The following is a 16,654-nucleotide window of genomic DNA, read 5'->3' as shown; positions in this document are numbered from 1 at the left end:
TCAAACATGTTTTAATTGTGGAATTGCTGGCCACATTGCCAGAAACTGTGTTCAACTCCCAAGTGCACAGTACAAGAAGAAGTTCGTACAAGATCAAAAGGTCAAGTCTAATTGATATCGTTGTTCAGAGTCAATGACGACTGAAAAGTCTAAGACAATGAAAAACAGCTATCATAAGACTAAACCTTCTGATCAAGATTGGAATGCAGCCAAACGTAAAAAACAAAATCAACAAAATGATTTTCGAAGAAATCAATATAAAGCTTTCGGTAACTACAATTCTAAATGGTCAAACAAGCATTAGAAACCTAAAGCTAAGGTCATGCAATCCAATCCGCCTCATACATTTCATCGAAATTCTGCCATTAAAAATCCTTCGAAGCTTTTAAATAAAGACAATTTAGTATGGCAGAGAGTGACTTACATTGATGCACAAGGAAAACCCATATCCACTATGGGCTGGGTTCCTAAATCTAACCGATCCCGCTAAATCGTGCAGGAACAGCTGTGGAGGACTACCGTGCGCCTCTGGTACATGTATAGTGGCTGTTCCAGGCACATGATAGGAGACTTATCCCAACTAATAAATGTCAAAGAATTTAATGGAGGATATGTCTCATTTGCGGGAGGAAAATCAGGAAGGATTACATTGAAAGGAACAGTAAAAAACGGTGTTTTAAGCTTCGAGAATGTTAACTATGTTCCAGAACTGAAACACAATCTGTTGAGCATCTCTCAGATTTGTGATCAAGGAAATTCAGTTAACTTTACAAAGAAAGGATGCTATGTACTTAAACCTGGGATTCTGATTCCAGAAGATTGGTTCTTGATGTCAGCAGAGAGACGAGGAAACGCTTATGTGATTGATATGAACAAGAAACCGTGTGAAGAAGTTACTTGCCTATTCTCGAAGATTTCAGAACATGATGGTCTACTGTGGCATCGTCGTCTTGGACATGTGAATATGAAGAATCTGAACCGACTGGCTAAAGGTCAATTAGTCCGTGATCTTCCAATCAAAGATTTCATGTTGGTTGAAAAATGTGTTGCTTGTGCGAAAGGAAAAGCTCATCGAAAACCTCGTAAGTCTAAACCTGCACCCTCAACGAAAGCTGTGCTCGAATTACTTCATATGGATCTTTTTGGTCCATTGAATGTGTTGAGTATTGGCAAGAAAGCTTATTGTCTCGTAATTGTGGATGATTATTCACGTTACACCTGGGTGTATTTTCTCAGTCACAAGAATGAAACTGCAGTTTTAGTGAAGCAATTCATCACTCTGGCAGAAAATCAAGCGAGCACCAAAGTAAAGGCTATTAGATCTGACAATGGAACAGAAGTCAAGAACGCTACGTTGGATACATTCTACACTGCAAAGGGAATTGATCGTCAGTATAGTGCACCAAGAACTCCTCAACAGAATGGAGTGGCTGAAAGAAGAAATCGTACTCTTATCGAGGCTGCACGAACTATGCTGGCTGACTCGAAGCTTCCTAGTTTCTTTTGGGCTGAAGCAGTTAGCACGGCTTGTTACGTCCAGAGTCATGCTTTAGTAAATAAACGTCATATGAAAACTCCTTATGAGATTCTGGAAGGACGTAAACCTTCGGTTTCATACTTTCGTATCTTTGGATGTCCATGTGTATTATTACTTATGGACTCTAATGGAAAGTTTGAAGTCAAAGGGGACGAATGTTTCTTTGTTGGATATGCAAAAGGCTCTGCCTATAGAGTATACAACAAAGTAACTAAAAGGTCGTCGAGTCGTGCAATATTGAATGGCTCGAAGAAAATGCTACGGATGCTAGAGTTGGACCAGATTGGTTATATGATTATGCAAATTTGTTTAAATCATTTAACAATTTGTCAAGTGTATCTTCAGATGCAGGTGTGTCTACTCCAAATCAGCCATTGTCTTTTGGTGATACTAAGGAAGAAGAACAGGCAGAAGGGAGCTTCAGACATCATACTATTGACCCACCAGGGATGGTTCTTACACAGCATCCTTTGCCTCAACAAACGTCTCCTGAAGGTGCACAATCCAGTGGAATTTCAATTAATGCAGCTGGATCAAAACTGTTTGCTGATCCTATTCCTGAAGAATGTACTGTAACAACTCCTGTGAGTCACAGTCCGGTAGCACCTAATGAGGGGGAGTCAAGTAACATACACACATCTCTAGATGAGACGATACCTGAGTTTGCCATTCCAACTAGTGTTCAAAGAAATCATCCTATTGAGAATGTGATAGGTCCTGTGCATGCAGGAGTTCAGACCAGAAGCCAATCAGGAACCATTAATTTGTGCTTATATTCTAGCTACATTTCTCAAATTGAACCTAAAACCATTGATGTGGCATTGCAGGAACCAGGCTGGGTTGATGCTATGCACGAAGAGCTAAACCAGTTCGAGAAGCTAGGAGTATGGAAACTTGTGGAGTTGCCAAAAGGAAAACGCAAGCTTGGAACTCGGTGGGTTTTCAGAAATAAGCAAGATTCTGAAGGGGTTATTGTTTGAAATAAAGCACGATTAGTGGTTCAAGGATTCAGACAAATAGAGGGTCTGGATTATGATGAAGTATATGCTCCGGTTGCGCGACTTGAAGCCATTCGAATCTTCTTAGCCTACGCGTCATATATGGGGTTCACTGTGTATCAGATGGACGTCAAGATAGCGTTTCTGTATGGAGATGTGAAGGAAGAAATCTTTGTTGAGCAGCCACCGGGTTTTGTTCATCCAGATCATCCAGAATTTGCCTACAAGCTTGACAAGGCATTATATGGATTGCACCAAGCACCACGAGCTTGGTATGCTACTCTAACTGAACATCTTCTGGCTCATGGGTATGCACGGGGCACGATAGATCAGACTCTGTTTATCAAGAAAGTGGGCAAGGATCAAATCTTGGTTCAAATTTATGTCGATGATATTATCTTCGGGTCTACAAGTGAGGAGCTTTGCAAAGAGTTTGAGAGAGTGATGCAAAAGAAGTTCAAGATGAGTGCACTCAGTGAAATGACATTGTTCTTGGGTTTACAAGTTAAACAAGATTCACGGGGCATTCTAATTCATCAAGGGAAATATGTGGACGATGTGCTGAAGAAATTCAAGTTCACTGACGCTAAACCGGCAGAAACTCCAATGGCAGAGAGACCGTTGTTAACTGAAGATACTGAAGGATCCCCCGTTGATCAACGACTTTATCGGTCTATGATTGGATCATTGATGTATCTGACAGCTAGTCGTCCTGACATCATGTTTGCTGTTTGCAATTGCGCACAATATCAAGCTAATCCTAAAACTTCTCATCTTACTGCTGTTAAACGAATCTTTCAGTACCTTAAAGGCCGACCTAGGTTTGGTCTGTGGTATCCGAGGGATTCGAATTTTGACCTGTTTGCGTTTTCTGACAGTAATTTTGGAGGCACTGACAAGGACAGGAAATCCACCTCTGCTGGATGTCAATTTTTGGGTGACAGGCTCATTTCTTGGCAATGCAAGAAGCAGCAAACGGTAGCTATTTCCACAGCTGAAGCAGAATATGTTGCCGCTTCGGCGTCTTGCTCTCAAGTGGTGTGGATGCAACATCAATTGCAGGACTACGGTTTGACTTATCTTAAGACTACCATATACTGTGATAATGATGCTGCCATACAAATTGTGAAAAATCCTGTTTTCCACTAAAAACCAAGCACATTGATATTAAAGTTCATTTTATACGCGACTGCTTTGACAGAGGTCTTATTAAATTGGAGCAAATTGACACAGATGCAAATGCTGCCGATTTGGTCACCAAACCTGTTAGCAGTTCGAAATTTCAGGTGCTTGTGGATTTTCTGAAAATGATCCGCTTTACTGACTGAGCATGTTTTGTTTTATGTCATAGGTAAATTTGTTCATAAAGTTTTCTATTCTTAGGTAGTTTTTATTTATGCTCAAATTTAGGGGGAGTTGAAAAATACAAAAACATCAAAAATTTTGAAAAATACAAAAACATCAAAAATTTGAAAAATACAAAAAGAAGTTTTGCATCATGACATGGGAAATGAAATAAATTTTCACATTATGGTAGAGGGCTGTCACATGTAAGACCGGTATCGAAATAGTTTGACTCTAGTATGATGTGCTGGTAGGCTCTATCCTTAAGACTGGAAGCATTGACTGTTTCTGTTCAGAACTAATTAATACATGACCTTAGGAAAGAAAATCACTTGGAATTAGCTCATTTCTATTTGAATGATTGTATGTTGTCCCGATACACACAATTTTGATCTGCCTCTGAAATTTTCTCTGAAAAAGTCGTGTACCTCCTCTGCTGCATCCAGATACATGCTGACCTGGAGGTGCTAGGCAACGTCAGCTTCTGCTGCATCTAGATACATGCTGACCTAGCTGTACGTTGTCGCTTTGTAGATCAATTAAACACCCGAAAGAGGCCCTCAAGTGCCCAAAAGAAACCCAAGAAACCTATATCAAACTGAGAAAATCTCATTTGATTTGTATATTATACCATCTCTGCTTAAGATCTATTCTGTTCCCAGTTAAAATTTCAGAGATCTGGATTGGACTTGTGAAATATGTGGTAGGGAAGATACTTGCATGATAGAGTGTGCTGTTTATATCTCCGGGATCTGATTAGTATTTGTTTGAGTGTTCATTGTTAAGAAATCAAAACATGATAAAATTTGTTACAGGCAGTTATATGAAAAAGGTCAAGGAAAATGAGTTTAGAAGGACAAATATACTGGCAATCGTCTAGATCATTCATTAGTAGATCAGTGTTGACAAGTGTTGTCAAGCCCGAAACCTGTGATTTGATCCCTGAGCAGTTATGATATTTCCTTATTTTAATTTTGTAAATGATATTTCGATATTATTTAATTTTTGTTTGTAGGTTTTTGTGTTTATAATAACATGCTCAGGAAGTTGAAGGGTCATATTGAAAATTTTGAATTCAAATTGGATTGCTGATATAATTGACTTTTCTTATAATAAATTCAATTTTGGGTCTGATGTGTAGTCTCGATTCGAGACCGTGGTCTCGGCCCAAATGTGTTAAAGGCCCGGCCCACAGATTAGGTTATTTAAAGAAGTCTCGACTCGAGACCTCATTATGTTCTCGAAACCAATCACTGTTATTTTCGAAACTCTCTCTCTCTCTCCGGCGACTTCTTGATTTTACCGACGATTACTCCGGTTTCAACCTGCTGTTAAAGGTAGTTTGATGATCTTAGTAATGTCTTATTTGAAGTTTTGCAGGATTTGTTGAAGGTTTAATGAAGATTGTTTGATCATCTTATGAATGTTTGAAGATGCTGAAGAACCCAAAAGTTGGATATATTTTGGTCTTCAAAGATTTTTAAAAGTGGTTTTGGATTTTGATCCAAATTGTGACAGATCAAAAGTTGTTTGGGAGGTCTTGACTCAGATTGAAGGATTTATTTTAGGGACTCGAGATCTGTGTTTGCGAGTCGCAAACTCATCAGTCTCGACTGAGGTCTCGAGTCGCAAACTCATCAGTCTCGACTGAGGTCTCGAGTCGGTGTCATATCAGTCTTGAGTCAAAAACAAGATAGTGTCGAGTGATTTTTATTGTCTCGACTTAAGTCTCGACTCGAAACCTCACGGTCTCGACTCGAAACATTACGGTCTCGAGTGACATTATATTGATTTTTTTTTGCAATCTGAGTTGATGATCGATGACCAGTCTGCTTGCTTTGGTGCTCTGACTCCGAAAAAGGGTACTAAAAAGAAGTTTGAAGGTTTGATTCCTCTAGAGAAATTTGGTCAGTTTGCTGAGACTGAGGATGTAGTTGCTGATCCGGTAATAGTAAAACCAGTTCCTGTAAATGCAATGGTTGCGGAAGAACATGATGTTCAGGGTGCTGTTGATGATGTGCCTGAGACAGAGATTTTAACAATCAACTCTGACGATGAGGGCATAGAGATTATGTGTGATTCGGGAGATGATGAAGAGCTTCCTCCTGAAAATGAAGCTGAGAATGTTGTTTCTACTGTTCCATCGGTGATTACTGCTGAAAATTTGGCTTTGTTGTTAAAATCAGTGACTGATAAGATGGGAAATCCTCCTTCCGATCTTACAGTATCAAATGAGGAGCTTGATGAAAACCCAAAGGATCCTGATTCATTGCCTTTGAAGCGGAAAAGGAGGGATCCTCGACTCGGAATGTATGTTGAGCAAAACAAAGATAAGCTCTTGAATATTGCTGAAGATGATGAAGGTTTATATGACTTTGAGAAAAGCATCACTGATACCACACCCACTGAAGAAGATGTATTTGGGATTAATGCTGAAATTCAAGGAAGTGTTATGGAGACTAATTTAACAGATATACCAGCTGCAAATGTTGTTTCTGAGCCTTTATTTGAGAAAATGCCATCTATTGCTTCTGAAGATGCAGGTCCTTCCAGGACTATTCATGATGAACTTGGCAGTTCAAGTGGTAAGAGAATTGAAGAGCCATTGAGGATGTCCTTCGACGATGATTCTAGTGATGATGAGTTTATTAGCATGAGAGAGATGAAGAAGCGAGTGGTTGTGCTAGAGCAAGACTCGATTCACAAAGACGCCAAGATCATCCAACTTGAAGATACGATAGTGAAGAAAGATCAACAGATTGAACAGCTTCAAGGAGATGTCAGTTTATTGTTCAATATGGTGTATGATTTACGTGGAAAACTTGAGAAGAAATTTGGGAATGAATTTTCTGATCCGACGGAAGTAGAAAACAGAAGAAAAGCCTTTAATAGAGATGATTCTGAACGTAGTGCTGCTATGGAAAAATATTTTGAAAGAGTGATTGATCCAGTTGCAGAAAAGGAAAAGGCTGAGAGAATTAAGAAGAAAAGGGAGTTTGTTATACTGAAGAACAAGAATCTTAATCCTGATGATGATGATGCTCAAGCAACTCATCATTTAATGGATGTTGGTGAAACTCTCTATGATAAAGTTGGAAATAGATCTGGTGTTGTTAGCTGGGGATTTGATCATGATCGTAGAAGATGGTGGATTAAGAGAAAAGTTGGTCGTGTTGAATGGTACAAGGCTCCAGCTCAGTTTCAGACGTTTACAAAGATTGATTTGACAAACTTGTCTAATGCACCTTATGTGGATGATAAGCTTGGAGGTCGTGGTTATTTGTTTTACGAGAGATTGAAGAGGGAGGTTCTTCATGGTTTTCCTTCCATGCATACTGCCGAGTCTCTTGTTAAAACAGCTAAAGGTGTTCGAGATCCATATACAAACAAGCAAATGAAGATAGTTCACTGGCCTGCAACTGACAAGGAGAAAGTGATTCCCTTAGTAAGAAAGATTCCAAAAGGCGCTTTGAAATCTTTGCATTTTTGGGCTTATGATGAACGTCTAGGGCAGGCGCTGATTGTTTGTGATGATGATGTGAATTTCCGCTTGGTGGATCAAGTTGATTTACTAAATCTTGCTTATGAAGATCTTGAGGTGTTAGCTCAGAATCAAATTAGAGGTATTGAAAAATATGAAGAAGTTGCCAAAGGATGGACTGCAGCTGTTGCTTCTGCTATTCACATTCGCATAAAAGGTTTTGGTGGGCTTAAAGATCGTGTGGGTGGTGCTAGTGAAACTTAAAGTCTCAAGACTCTCCATGCATAAACCTAGGGGGAGATTGTTGGAACCTTGAGGTTTATACATAGAGAGATACAAAAGTAGAGGGCTAACCTTATTTTGTTTAATATGTTATTTGGGTCGGTTGTGTGTTTTGGGTTACGTATGGTCTTGAGTGGGCTTAGGGTGGTTATGGTCCATCTTAGGTAGTATATAAGTAATCCCTCATGGTATTGAGAGGGTTGTTGGTTAATGTAATTGTTGGCAGACCACTCGAGACCACGTATTCAGTCTTGTATCAATCATCGTTTGAGAGGTGAATGCAAGATAGTATTTTGTTTGATTATCGTGTTTATATTTCTATATAGTTGTTCTTGAATCTACTTGTGTTTGGTTTCCGCACTTACACAAGTAATAGCTTGATATCATTGAACGATCCGATCAACGGGTTTTACACTAACTCCCTGTTTTAACCAACACAGGGTCCAACAGCCTCCTCCTCGCGTGCCAGGCTACATCGATTCTCCTTTGGTTGACATTCAGTTTTCTTTGGAAGCACCTGCACATTTACAATTACTCAATCACTTGAACAATTTAGCCCAGGTCTGCTTGACCTTAGGCATTTCAATACAAAATGCGTCATTCAACTTCGGAAAATCTTTGTCATTTTGTACAAAGACTTTTTCAATTTTAGCATCATTTACCAAAGTCACTTGTTTCTTAACACTCCATGTTTGACCTTTAGGAGTCCCTCTTTTATAAAAATGTGACTCTTTTTGAACATTTTGATTTTGAACAACAACTTTTGGTTTCCAAAACTGGTTTGGTTTTGTTGCATCAACAATTGTTTTCCAACTTTGTGTTGTTCTTAATCTGGACGTCACTGGTTTCCATGTTTGTTGTGAGTCAGCCTTTGACGTTTTCGGCTTCCAAGTTTGCTTTGAATCAAAGTTGGTTGACTTCTGATTCACAACATCAGACTTCTTTTTTGTTTCAACACCAACAGGTTTCGGATTTGGACACTTGCGAGCAAGATGTCCTATTTGATCGCATTTAAAGCATGTTCTTTTTGAGACATCTTTGACATGTGGTTGTTGCTTTTTCTTTTGAGCAAGAAACTCTTCATTAGACTGTCGTCTAGATTGGAGTTCTTTCTCTTCTTCTGAACTTGTCCCATGAACAAGGTTCATCTTTGTCTGATAATTTGGAGTTTCATTTTTATTGCAACTTTGTTTCTTCTTATAACCCAACCCAGCCTTCATGTTTTTCTTCTTGTAACCAGGTTTGTTATAAAAAGTTTTGTGACATTTTCCAGCAAACTTTGGAATTTCAGATTTCTCAATTCCAATCATTTTGAAAACTTGTCAATCTTTTCTGAAATCACATTCTGAATCGGGAATACAATATCTAAGAATAATTTCTCCGATCCAATCATGGAATAAACCAATCCTTTTGAATCATCATTCAATTTTTTCTTGGATTTTGAGTTTTTCAGATATTCTTCATGAAAACTACCTTCATTTTCATCATGTGATTCATCTTTACCAGTATCAACTGACTCTTCTTTCAACACACTTTCAACGACCTTACCTACTGTGACACCCCGGGAAAACCAGGAAAACCATGCAACTTGACTAGCTTCCTCAGTGAGTGCCATCAAATTTCGGGACGAAATTTCTTTCAACTTGGGGATGATGTGACAACTCGAAATCTAGAACCTTTCGTTGTGTCTTGATGTAACTTGCTCGTACGTTATGTGACTAGTTAACCGATCAAACTTAATGATAACGTGAACCTTTATGTGATATGTGCTTTATTATGTGTGCATTGTATGTATATATGTATGTGTTATATGCGAGCCGAGAACCCAACACGAAACAACAAGGACCCGACTCGAGACCATGTGGTCTCGAGTGAACCGTAACCATTAGGCCGGTTTGGGCCTTTGGCCGGTTGGGCCATTGGGCCGAAAACCCTTAGCCGAAACCCATGAAGGGTGCAACATTTGGAGCTAATATATATACCACACCTTAGTTAAACCTTGTCATTTGTTGAAACATCACACACACTCTCCTATCTTCCCTCTCACTAGAACTCTAGAACACAAACACACCTCCAAGCTCTCGGATCCACTCGGTTGGCACAAGAACTCTCGGATTTGGACTTTGGATCGACACACACACACATTTCACCAACCGGTTAGTATTTATCATGTTTATTGAATGATGTTTGTTGTTGATTACATGATAATATGAGTAATATGATTCAACTAGTGTAAGATATGTTTGATGATATTTATGTGTGTTAAAAAGCTTTAATGTTGAATGTGTTGCTAAAAGAACTCATGATATCTTATGAGCAAATATTACACAAAACCCTTGATTATTGATATTATGAAAAACCGGTTTTGTTTATGTGAAGTATTATGATAATCGGATAGGTGTAGATATGATTTTGAGATGTTTTGATGAGTATGTTAAGTATGTTTCATTATGGTTCATAATTTTGCTAGAACAAAGGTTGATTATGTGATGAATATGTTTGAATATTTGAAGAACACTTTGAATGATAGTTGAAGATATGAAAACCCTTGTGATTTTGATCCACTTTGACTAATAGCCTGATTAGGAAAACTGTTAGTGGAATTCTATTGGTTGTTTCCTGATTTGGGCCTGATTACATTGTACCATTAAGCTGACCATACCTGAATCAGCACTGAACATGAAAATGACAGCATACCGACTCGCAATCACCCAGTTGCGACTCGCAACCACGGCGTGACGACTCGAGACCACGCGGTTGCGACTCGCAACCATAACAGGACAAGCCGAGACCACAGGTTACGAGTCCCGTTGCGACTCGAGACCTCAGCATGACAAGCCGAAACCATGGTTGCGACACCGGTTGCGACTCGCAACCACCTGAGATCAGCACAAACAGCATGACTCGAGACCATGCTTGCGAGTCCGGTTGCGACTCGAGACCACACTTATGGGCCTTAGTTAATGGGCCGGCCTTGTGGACTTCTGTGTTAACTGATTAATACGTGTATTGGGCTTAGGTAGAACTTGTGGGCCAAATGTGATACTGTGCACTGTTGTTAAACTGCCATGATAGAAACTGTATGCCGTAACTGCTACTTGTACGTGCACTGCTTGGTTTGAATCTGATTATAAGCGATATCCGTGTTAGGACGTTATTGACTACTTGCGACTTGATTGATCTTTCTGTGATTAACTGCCGAGCAAACCAAGGTGAGTTCACACCCTCTACAAAGCATGGGATTCCCTGGGTTGGGAACGGGGTTAAGGAACGTGGATTCCTCGTCCTCCTTGGGTAGGACGTCAGTGGTTCAGGAATGTGATTCCTCGTCCGGATGGACGGATAAACGTACTAGACTAAAACTCTATCACGAAGTCCCTCCTTTTTGTATCGACTAATCGCCGGGCCAATGGCGAGCGGGTCATTAGTTAGATAGCGCTATTTAGGTCTGACAAGCCTCACACCGTGCCGCAGAGGACGGGCGTGAACTAATGGATCTGGGGCACGTCAATGATGATAGACATTGATGTTTTCAGGGCACATAAACATGACTACAGTCAGCGGTCGATATGGTAACGAGTCTAGTGTACGCATGGGGTAGCCCCCACGGCCGAAATGCCTGATAACTAACATGGGGTAGCCCCCACGGCTGGAATGCCGGAGTAACTGGGAATGAACATGTCACGTTTTTAAACTATGGGGTAACCCCCACGGCAGGATGCCAGTTAAAGGAAACTGTTTTCAGAATAACTAAAACAAACACCCAACCGTGAACTCACTCAACTAGTTGTTGACTCGTTACTACATGCTTTGCAGGACCATAGGTACTCAGCTGGAGCTTGCATGGAGGAGGATCGTTGTGGGACACGGATTGCTACGTGCTATGTTAAACTTGAAATTTTTGAACTTATGTTATAACTTTAAACTTATGCTTCCGCTTGCAACTTAAACTTATTTGTTTTGAATTACCGATCGTATTGGTTAAACTTTTATAACTGCTTATATACTCGTTCAGTATGATTGGTGGCTGGATCCTGGTCAGTCACGCCTCCAAGCGGTAGTACTCCGCAGGTGGGATTTTGGGGGTGTGACACCTACCACCTCTGAATCACTAGAATCATCAGATTTGGAATAGGTTACGTCAATGTTATCTGGCAATTGATCGACCATGTTGAAAGATTTTTCGACCTTCTCATCATCATAAAATGCGAACTTTTCTGGTGGAGGAACTTGATGAAACTCTGAGCCAATGCCTTTCTTGTTTTGCTCAGAATCTTTACCATCCGGTTTTAGATTGAAAATTCTTTCAAGCACATATGATGATGCACGATAACTATGTAACTTGTTGTTATCCTGTTCTAAATCAGCTACTTGACGTTTTAGCTTAGCAACATCCTCAAGGTAAGAATTGACAACTTGTTACTTTATTGAATATTGTTGCTTAAGCGTTTCAGTTGTTTCAGAACAGTATTTCAATCTGGATTGAACAAGTTTCATTTGACTTTTCAAATTTTCATATGACTCTTTAGTAATGTGATATGCCAATTTTATTGAATCGTATTCCTTTTTCATTTCTTGACATGCATTTTCTTTTTGAACACATTCTTCTGTTATTTTTGAAACCTTTTCTTTCAAAATCTCATTTTCTTTTTCTAAATTCGTGCATTTTTGAGTTAGCTTTTCGTCATTATCTTTCAAAACTTTTTCGTTTTCTAACATTTCTTTGCATTTTTCTTTGAAAACATTTTCGATTTTAGTGAATTCAAGATCTCTTGTTCTGAATTTTTCGTCTTTTTCAATACAAGCACTGCAAGTTTCCATGCACTTCTTGCACTCTTCAACAGTTTCGGTTAAGACTTCCGAATCAGATTTTACCTCAGTGATTGGCACTTCGGTGTTTGCTTCCATCTGCTTCTGATCAGCTTCACTTTTCTTCTCATTACCAGTATCAGCATCACTATTCACTTCAACCGAACTTTCCATCTTCAATTCTTCTTCTTTCTTCATCATCTCTTCTTGACCAACCTGCGGTTCTTCTCATCTTCAACCTTCACGACTTCGACTTTGACTTCTTCAGCCACTTTCTTAAAATCATCAACCAATTCTTCAACATTTTTCTTCATTCTCTCTTCATCCCTCATTTTCAAACTCGCAGTCATCACGTCACGAATTATCTTATCTAGCTTTTTTAGATAACCTGTTTTATCTTTTGCAATGTTCGAATAGTATTCACCGGACAGAGGAATTACTGCAAGAACATCATCAAAAACCACTTCTTTTCTGGGAACGACAGGATCACCATTTCTGTTGACATAGCAATCTCTCTTCTTGTCGTATCTTCCATAGTACTTTGCATCTTCATATTCTTCTTGCATTTTCTCATTCCTGCAACCAGCAAAGAATCTTTCTCTTTCGGTTTTTTCCTTCAGAATCTCTTCTCTCGTTCTCACTTTCATTTCAGCCATCATGTTATTTCCTTGAATCACCTTGAATCCTTGAGTTACAAACAAGCAAACACAATCTGTTTAAACAATATCAAACAATTTGAATTGGACGGGTACTCGAATGAGTGAGTCAACACAAGTCAACAGTGACAATGATCAGTGCTGTCTGATCGGGTGGGAAAGCTGTTTGATCGGACGGGAAAGCTGTTCGATCGGACAGGGTGCTGTTCGATCGGTTGGGAAGGCTGTTCGATCGGACAGGGTGCTGTTTGATCGGTTGGAGTTGCTGTCCGTTCGGCTTGCAATATTCTTGAAACAGTTAGTAATCCGATCTGCTTGCTGTCCATTTGAATGCACTAGACGACAAATATGTTGTCCGATCGGTTAGCCTATTTTGAATAGGGTGGGTTGTCTGATCGGCTAGCGTGTTGACTTCTTTGACCTGGATGCAAAATCACGTGTAAACTGATAATATGAATACAATGGCCGACAAGAATCAGTTTTAAACAAGATCTAATTGGGCCGTATGAATGTTATTAGACTTGATTCAATTTAATGTTCTGACAAATATGATAATCAAGTGAAATGATGAGCCGACAACATGATGACATATTAACATCTCATTGGACCTCAAATAGAATCACATGCATACTAAACAACTTTTAAGCAAATGGCCGACAACTTAATTCTTCACATGCAATGCAAGAACTACTTTATCACGTGAAATCTGATGTCTACAATTAAAGTTGTCCGATAATCTCAATGTTACACAAGGAATTCTATTGGACCTCTAGAATTAATGAACTGACAACATATGGATTACTCAATTTGACTTTGAATAGTTTTGGTCGAATTAAGTGAACTGACACAATTTTGCAAATCACAACAATATCACATGACAAATGACAATCAAATCAGTATATGGCCGACATCGATCAAACCCTATTTTAATACTTCCATTAATTTACCGTTTTCTCTCCCAACCTACCGTTTCATCTTCTCCGGCCGCCAGGGGCTCGACGAAGCCGGAAAATTTGGGTTAGTGTGCGAGGTCGCCGCTGCTTTGGCTTGACCTCTCTCCCTAACCTGATTCTTCTTGGTGATTCCATTCGCTTCTAGGGTTCCGGTGATCCTTCTATTTTCTGGTTCTCGGGTCATCCTCCTTGTCGGTCCTATTCTTGATTGCTTAGCGGGGCTGTCATTGGTCGCGGCTATCTTTATAGTCCAGCTAGACTGATACGTCCTGTTAACCTCTTAAAGATTAGTGATCCCGGGTGGTTGACATTCTTTTGTTATCATGGGGTATGGCGATTCGTGGGTAGGAGATGGTCCTTGGACGAATGTTCATTATCATAAAAACAAGAAGAGTAAAGGTAATGGTGTGGAGATTACTTTCTTGGTACAGAATTTACCCGAGAGAACGACAAAAACGCAATTACGGAATGCTTTCCAACCATTTGGCTATGTATCAGATGTGTATGTTGCTCGTAAAAAAGATAAGAGAGGTAACAGTTTTGGTTTCATCCGTTATGTGGGTGTAGAAAACATTGATGAAACATTGGTAGACATGAATACTGTAAAAATTCTTGGAGCAAAAGTTTCTGTATCTGTGGCCAAGTATGACAAAAATCACAAAAAATTCATCTATACTTCGAAGGTCTTTGGTGAAAAGGCTTGGCAGCCAAAGGAACATATGCAAACAAACCATCAAAGCTGCCAGGGGGCCCCGTCGAGGGGGAAGGCAACGGTCAAGGAAGGTCTCTCATTTGCTGACTTATTTCAAAATGGTAAGCAAGTAAATGATATGGGTGCTAAGAAGATTAACATTAGTAACAAAGGTCCTAAATATCCGTTGCACTGCATGGGACGTTCTATACATGGAGTAGCAAAAAATCTTAATACTCTCAATAATCTGAATAATATTCTGGAGTCTGGAGGTTTGGAAAATTATGGCCTGTCATACATCGGTGGATTAAGTGTATTACTCACACTTGGGGACTCCGGCAGAGTTAGAGATATCATCAGTAACCACTCGGATAGCTTGTCGAATGTCTTTAGCCATTTCCATGTATGGAATGGTGAGGATTTACCCTTGGAACGTATTGTATCTCTCCGAATAACTGGGGTTCCAGTTCATCTAAGGGACAATGCGCTATTTGACCAGATTGGGGGGCTTTTGGGAACGGTGGTCCAGGAGTCGTCCTTTTCATGGGTAGACTCTGATAACTCGGATAACATGGTCATGGTCCTCGTTACGCCCGGCAAAAGAATTGATGAATCAGTGATCATTAACTGGAAGGAGAGGAGTTACGTTGTATGGGTTGCTGAAGCAGTGGGTGTTTGGAAACCTGAATTGGAAGATGGATACTCGAAGGATGATAGTGCATGGAAATCCGATAATGGGCTTGAGGTAAACATGGAGGATGATGTTGAGGATGGAGAAATTAGGATTGCCTCGCCACCGGCTGTTGGCCGGAATGTCAAGGAAGCCGGCGAGACTCCGGCAGTCCATCAGTCAACTGAAGGTGAACAGGCGGAGGGTGATGATTCTCTGCATGGGGACCAGGAGAAGTCGACTCATATTCCTAGGTGTGACCCCAGAGACAAGAACGTGCACGGGGATGGTTTGGAGTCTAGTGGTTTTCCTAGGAGTATTGATGACTTAGAAGACAATGCGGCGGATGGCTCTGGGCCAGCAGTTCCAAAATTCGGGTAGGAGAGAAGAGAATATTGGGCCTACCAATACCCCTGGGCTAATGAAGAAAACCCAGTTGGGAAAAAGGGATAGAAATGTGAGGAGCCCACCCTCTGTGGGCTCTGTTCAAGGTAACTGCATTAGGCCCAAACAAAGAAGTGAAGATGTAAATGAAGACTCTATTGACCTAAATCGGCCTGGTGGTAGTCAGGAAACAATCTCCCCGATGTTCCGAAGTGTGAATCCCCACTCAGTTTCGCCGGAAATCAGGAATATTCCGATCACCTCGTCTCCGGATCTCAACCGGATCGATGAAGAAATTGGTGAAACAGTCAAGATTGGTGAAAAAATTGGAATCCAGTTGAATGGATTTGAGGAAGAACTGAGAGAAATCATTAATGGTGAAGATGAAAAAATTGTTCTACCATGAATCTTTTGTCCATTAATCTCAGGGGTGTCCGGGATTCCCGGAAATTAGAATGGATCAGAGGCTTAAACACCAGCCATGGTGTGCATTTTATTTGTGTTCAGGAAACGAAAATTAGTAACTCGAATGGGTTTGGGTTTAATCAAATGTGGGGGAGATCAGCTTTCCAGTTGGAGTCGGTTGAATCGCAAGGCAGGTCCGGGGGATTGGCGTCGCTGTGGGATCCCTCCATCTTCTATGAAACCGAAGCCATAAAACACAGGTATTTCCTTTGTGTTTGTGGGACTATTATTCCGTCGGGAATTAGGATAAACATGGTCAACGTCTATGCTCCGAATGACGCTGCATTAAGGAAAGTTTTTTGGTCGGATCTGATTACCCTTAGGAACTCATGGCAGGGGCTGTGGGTCTTTATGGGGGATTTTAACGATGAAAGAAACCCGGAG

Source organism: Helianthus annuus, chromosome 8 (genome assembly GCF_002127325.2).
Source record: "Helianthus annuus cultivar XRQ/B chromosome 8, HanXRQr2.0-SUNRISE, whole genome shotgun sequence".
Lineage (NCBI taxonomy): Eukaryota > Viridiplantae > Streptophyta > Magnoliopsida > Asterales > Asteraceae > Helianthus > Helianthus annuus.
This window is presented reverse-complemented; position numbering follows the sequence as displayed.